Source organism: Leptonychotes weddellii, chromosome 16, assembly GCF_054177405.1.
Source record: "Leptonychotes weddellii isolate Sample4059 chromosome 16, ASM5417740v2, whole genome shotgun sequence".
NCBI classification, from domain to species: Eukaryota; Metazoa; Chordata; class Mammalia; order Carnivora; family Phocidae; genus Leptonychotes; species Leptonychotes weddellii.
The window spans coordinates 362,493-369,152 of NC_138384.1; the positions used below are offsets into that span (position 1 = coordinate 362,493).

General features: G+C 46.9%; 1 long non-coding RNA gene across 1 annotated transcript; it reads right to left on the bottom strand.

Moving 5' to 3' along the window:
* Nucleotides 1-2,553: 2,553 nt before the first annotated feature.
* Nucleotides 2,554-6,321, bottom strand: LOC115944823 (uncharacterized). Its single transcript, XR_004079325.2, has 2 exons — nt 4,870-6,321; nt 2,554-4,783 (listed from the first exon to the last, which is right to left on the bottom strand). It is a non-coding gene; the product is annotated as an uncharacterized LOC115944823 (long non-coding RNA).
* Nucleotides 6,322-6,660: the final 339 nt, after the last annotated feature.

A 6,660-nucleotide genomic window follows, 5' to 3' on the forward strand; every position in this document is an offset into this window, starting at 1 on the left:
AGATTCAGTGCAATCCCTACCAAGATCCCAATGACATTTTTTTTTTTGCAGAATAGAAAAATCCATCCTAAAATTCATATGGAATCGTGAGGGACCCAAATAGCCAATACAATCTTGAGAAAGGAGAAAAAACACACCTCTTGACTTCAAAACTTACTTATAAAGACAGACGCATAGGCCAAAGGAAGAGAATTGAGAACCCCGAAATAAATCCTCACACATGTGGCCAAATCACTTGGTCGAAGGTGCCAAGACCATTCAGTGGGGGAAAGGACAGTCTTTTCAACAAATGGTGCTGGGAAGATTAAAGAGTCACATGCAAGAGAATGGAATTGGATCCTTTCCAAACACCATATACAAAGATTAACTCAAAGTGGATTGAAGACCTAAATATAAAACCTAAGACTATAAAACTCTTAGAAAAAAACATAGGGCAAGTTTCACAACATTAGATTTGGCAATGATTTCTGGATATGACACCACAGACATAGGCATAAATAGAAAAACTGGACTCATGAAAATTTAAGAATGTTGTGCATTAAAGACACTAACAACAGGGTAAAAAAGGCAACCTCCAGAAGAGGAGAAAATATTTGCAAATCACATATCTGATAAGAGATTAATATCCAGCATATATAGAGAACCCCTAAGACTCAACAATAACAACAAAAACGTAAAAAAAAAAAGCAACCTGATTCAAAAATGGGCAAAGGACCTGAATAGACATTTCTCCAAATAAAGTATACAAATGGCCAATAAGCACATGAAAAGATATTCAATATCAGTAGTCATTAGGGAAACGCATATCACAACCACAATAAGACACCACCTCATACCCGTAAGGATGGCTACTATCAAAAAAGCAGAAAACAACAAATGTTGGTGAGGATGTGGAGAAATTGGAATCCTGTGCACTACTGGTAGGAAGGTAAAACGGTGTAGCTGCTGTGAAAAACTATGGAAGTTCCTCAAAAAATTAAAAATAGAACTACCACATGACCCAGAAATTCCACTTCTGGGTATATACCCAAAAGGCTTTAAAGCAGGGTCTCAAAGAGATATTTGTACATCTATATTCATAGCAGCATTATTCACAATAACTACAATATGGAAGCAACCTAAATGCCCAGTGATGGATGTATGTGAGTGAGCCCATCCAAGACCCTCAAACGTGAGACATAAATAATATGGGTTGTTATGAGCAGTAGCTATGGACATCAAAAGGAGATCTAAACTATGAAGAAGTTAAGAAAATCAAAGGCTAGAGTGCCTGGGTGGCTCAGTCAGTTAAGCATCTGCCTTCAGCTCAGGTCATGATCCCAGGGTCCTGGGATCAAGTCCCGCATCAGACTCCCTGCTCAGCGGGGAGTCTGCTTCTCTCTCTGCCTCTGCCTGTGCTCCCTACTCATGCTCTCTCTCTCTCCAATAGATAATTTTTTTTTTAAAAGGAGGAAAATTAAAGGCTAGATTGAGGTCTAACATCCACTTAGTAGGAGTCCCAGAAGAAAATAATAGAATAGAAGAAAGGCAAAATTTTGAAGACATAATCCCTGAGAATGTCCCAGGGAGATGCAAGACACAAATCCACAGATCCAGAGACATGTTTGTAAAGGAATAATTAGGCTGACAGCAGACTTCTCAACCACAACAATGGAATCCAGGGACAATAGAATAGCCTCTTCAAAGTGTTCAGAGCAAATATTGATCTAAAACTGCTACCATCCCAGTTATATTTTAATTAATACTAAATTAGTATATTAATTGTAAAATAGCCCTGCCCCCTTCATCCAGGCTGGAAGCCAATGTATGTTCGGCTCACTGCCAGCAAGAGCCTCCCATCTGGCTGGCTGGGCTCTGTTCTGGGGAGTGGAAGATGCCCTCCCAGTCTGTGGTGGGTGCAGGGTTGCTAGAAAGAACCAGAACCTCCCATAACCCAACTGCAGAACATTCAGGGGCCCTCAGAGCTGAAGACATAATGTGACGAGTTATTATTAGTCCCCAGATGCTACTGGCCATACTTTATTTGATTTTACTTTCTTCTGTAGCCAACAGAGTACACATTTCATCCTGGGACCTGCTGTAAGCATGACAACCCCATCATCTCCTTAATGTTTGCATGACCTGCAAGGCCCCTGGAGGAGTGGCCCGTTCCCGCCAGAGAATGAAGTCACTATGGAGCGGGCTGAGTGATTTGCTCAAGTGGTCCCAGCTAGTAAATGGAGATCCCAGTGCTAGGCTGGGTCCTAGAGGGGCAGCTCATGGGGGGTCTACCAGCCCTGAACAGGGATTCCTTCTTTAATTTTGATTTTTGTGTTTGATTTTTTGTTGTTGTTTTGAATAGGTAATAAATTCATAGGAATTAAAAATCAAAATGATTGTGGAGCGCCTGGGTGACTTAGTCGGTTAAGTGTTGGACTCTTGATCTCAGCTCACGTCTTAATCTTAGGGCTGTGAGTTCAAGCCCTGCTTTAGGCTACTTTAAAAAAAAAAATCAAAATGATTGTGAAGATACATGCATTCGTTTTCTATAGCTGCCATCACAAATGACCACACTTGTAGAGACTGAAAACAGCACTTTATTCTGTCACAGTTCTGGAGATGGGTCCTACTGCAGGTTTCACAGATGAAAATCAAGGGTCTAGGGAAGAATCCACTTCCAGGAGCACTCAGGTTATTTGCAGAGTTCAGCTCCCTGTGATTGTGGGGTGAGGTCCCATTTCTTTGTTGGCTATTGGCCAGGAGCCTTCCACTCCCCAAAGCCACCAGTATCCTTGTCACTTTGCTCCTTCATGTTCAAGCCAGGAACCATGTGTGGATTCCTTCTCCTGCTTTGCATCTCACTCAGCTCCTTCCACCTCCTACTGAGTTTTCTCTTAAGGGCTTGCATGATTTGATTGGGCCCACCTGGATCTCTTTGCTGCAGGTAATGTACTACCTTCATTCACAAGTTCTGGGAACTAGGGGTGGTATCTCTGAGTGCCATGTTACCACTGAAAACTATGAGATGTTGATGAAAGTAATAGAAGACACAGAGAAATGGAAATATATCCCACGTTCATGGTTTAGAAGAAGTAATACTGTTCAGATGTCCATCCTACACAAGCCATCTACAGGTTCAATGCAATTCCCATCAAACCCCAAAGACATTTTTCACAAACATAGAAAAAGCAATCCTAAAATTCATATGGAGCTGTGCCCTGGGTGGCTCAGTCAATGAAGCATCTGCCTTTGGCTTGGGTCATGATCTCGGGGTCCTGGGATCAAGTCCCAAATCGGGCTCCCTGCTCAGTGGGGAGCCTGCTTCTCCCTCTCCCTCTGCCCCTGCTTGTGCTCTGTCAAATAAATAAATAAATAAAATCTTTAAAAATAAATAAATAAAATTTGGGATGCCTGGGTGGCTCAGTCGTTAAGCATCTGCCTTCAGCTCAAGTCGTGATCTCGGGGTCCTGGTCCAAGGAGTACATCAAGCTCCTTGCCTGGTGGGGAGCCTGCTTCTCCCCCTGCCTGCCGTTCCCCCTGCTTGTGCTCTCTCTCTCTCTCTGACAAATAAATAAATAAAATCTTAAAAATAAATAAATGAAATTCATATGGAACCAGGAAAGTCCTGAGTAACCACAGCAACCCTGAGAAGGAAGAACAAAGCTGGAGGCACCACATGTCCTGATTTCAAACTGTACTACAAAGCTCTAGTCATCAAACTGTGTGATATCGGCATGAAAACAGACACATAGATGAATGCAACAGAATTAAGAGCCCAGAAATAAACTGATGTATATACAGTCAATTAATATTTGATGAGGGAGCATAATGGGGACAGACAGACTCTTGCATAAATGGTCTTGGGAACACTGGATAGCCACATGCAGAAGAATGAAACTGGAACCCAACTAACACTGCTCACAAAAATTAACTCAAAATGGATTAAAGACTTGTAAGACCTGAAACCAAAGAATTCATAGAAGAAAATGGAGGAGAAAATCTCCTTGACATCAGTCTTGGCAACAATTTTTTGGATCTGACATCAAAAGCCCAGGCAATAAAAGCAAAAATAAACAGTGGGACCACATCCAACTAAAAAGCTTCTGCACAGTGAAAGAAACAATTAACAAAATTAAAAAACAACATACAAAAGGGGAAAAAATATTTGCAAACCATCTATCTGATGAGGGGTTAGTATACAAAATATATAAAGAACTCATACAACTAAATGGCAAAAAAACAAATAATGCAATTTAAAAATGGACAAAGGATCTGGATGGAAATTCCTCCAAAGAAGATCTATGAAAGGCCCACAGGTACATGAAAAGATGCTCAACATCACCAGACAACAGGGAAGTGCAAATCAAAACCAGTGAGGTTCCATCTCACACCTATTAGGATGGTCATCATCCTAAAAAAAGTAGAAATAATGAGTGTTTTGAGGATGTGGAGAAAGGGGACCCTTGTGCATTGTTGGTGGGAGTGCAAACTGGTGCAGTCACTCTGGAAAACAGTATGGAGGGGCCTCAAGAAATACACAGAAATACCATAAGATCCAGCAGTCCTACCTCTGGGTAAAGAGCTGCATGCACCCCCGGAAAGCCGCTGAGAGAGTCGATCTTAAATGTTCTCGCCACACACGGAGGAGGCAGTTCCGTGAGGCGATGCTGGTGGTAACTCACCGCGGAGACCATTCGGCAGCCCCTGCTGTTATGAGAACAGGCCCCTTCCCAAGGGCAGGACTCCAGGGAGTGTTGACTGGGCTCCTGAGTCCATCCCTGGAGCAGAGTGGGGCGGGGAGTGTCTGGTGCAAGCAAACAGGGTATCAAACCAAAGCCCATTTATGGACTCTTTACATTTCAATGCAATACTTGAGCAGATGTAACTTACCATGTCTGGGCAGTTTCCCGGACCTTCCGCTCATCACCTCCTGGTACTGTTGCTACAGGTGAGTGGGGGACGAGGGCGCGAGTGTCCCCACAGGGGCCCCAGGCCTCCGGGAGCTGTCACAAAGCTTCGGGCGGGAGGGCATCCTGGCATCGCCAGGAATGCACCCACCGCTGGCTTTTCCCCCAAGTTCCCAGGGGACAACTGAAGTATAGATTCCTGTCCAGGCTCTGCGGGTCCAGTGACCTGGCCGACAGGGCCTTGGAGGGGTGGGGTGGGGCCGCCAGGCACCCAGGGCCAGGCCGTGGCCGTCAGGGAGAGGCACCTCGTCCCTTACATGTAACCTCCATACACAAATATACACACACTGCCCAGAACAAGACGTGTCGTTCCCGTGCTCCCAGCACTCATACCCCCCGTCCCTGAACTTCATGTAAATGCACCACACACAGTAGGAATTGCCTCATGTCCGCCTTCTTTGCCCAGTCTTACTAAGGGTCTCAGGGTTCTTTAACTGCTCCTAGAGCGGCACTGTGTGGATTTTCCACAACTCATGGCTCCGTTCTCCTACTGACAGCCTTCTGAGCTGCCTCCGCTCCCTGGTTGCCCTGCAGGTTGGCTCACAGGGGAGGGTGATGCGTCGGCTTGTTTCTCCGGCATGGACTGGGGGCGAGTGTCCACATGGCCCGTCAGCATTCGGCCCCAGCAGCAGACGAGGTGCAGTCAGTGTGTGATGGAGACCCTGCTGGGGTCCAGATGCCCCTCTCTCTGACGTTCAAGTCTCCAGGAGAGACCTGGGGGTACTGCGAGCGAGGCCCCTGCTGTGGGAAGGGTGTATGGCCCCAAGCGGTGCCTCACGGCCTCCCTGCTTCACCTTCTGAAGGCAAACTCACCAGCCCTCAGGGGTGAGCCGAGGCCAGGCAGGGTGTCAGCTCCCACCTGAGACCCCCAGGCCGGGCGCCCTGGTGGAAGGTCCAGCCCAAAGCCTCTTTCCTCTCACCTGAAACGAATGGGGCATCAGCGCTTCCCGCATCTGTGGTGCAGGGATGCGAAGCATTCAGCTGGCACCAAGCCCGTGGAAGCCCGGATGGTCCCCAATGCCAGCCTCCTGCCCGGCTGGCTGGGCATCCTCCCCTCCCGTCCTGTGCCCAGGCCGCTCAACGCCTGTCTGCTGGGAGCTGAACGCAGTCCGTGGGGGAACCGGAGTTCTCCACGGAGATGCTGGGAGTGTCCGCTCTCAGTGCTCAGCACAGCATTGCATCCGGTGGCCAGAGCCAGCAGGCCACGCTGGCCACGCCACCCCGACCACTGGGCCATCAGGCCACCTCCTCAGGGAAGTTTTCCTGGGTCACCACGGCTGAGCCCGCAGCCCCTTCTGAGGTTTTCCCTGCAAAAACACCCACAGCAATGATGGCAGACATTTTCCAGGAACTTACCTGATGAAAGTGCTAAGTGTTTTAGACCCTGTTGTATGGATAATTAAAGGTTATATCCCTCTCACCTTCAAGAAATTCACAGGTGGTCATTTCAGGACTGTGTGCAGGACCTGGGCCCTCCCATCTTCTTGATCTACGCTGTATGGTTTCTACTTCCAGGTTCATCTGTGGTGCAAGACGGCTGCTGACTTCCAGCCATTACGTCTCAATCCCAGCAACAGGAAGGAAAGGGGGAAGAGAAGCATGCCCTGAAACACAAAGCACTCATCCTCACACTATTAGCTAACATGTAGTCAGGTGAGTGCAGCTAGCAGCAAGGGAAACGTAGCCTTTGTCAGACAACTGTGTGTCCTGCTGA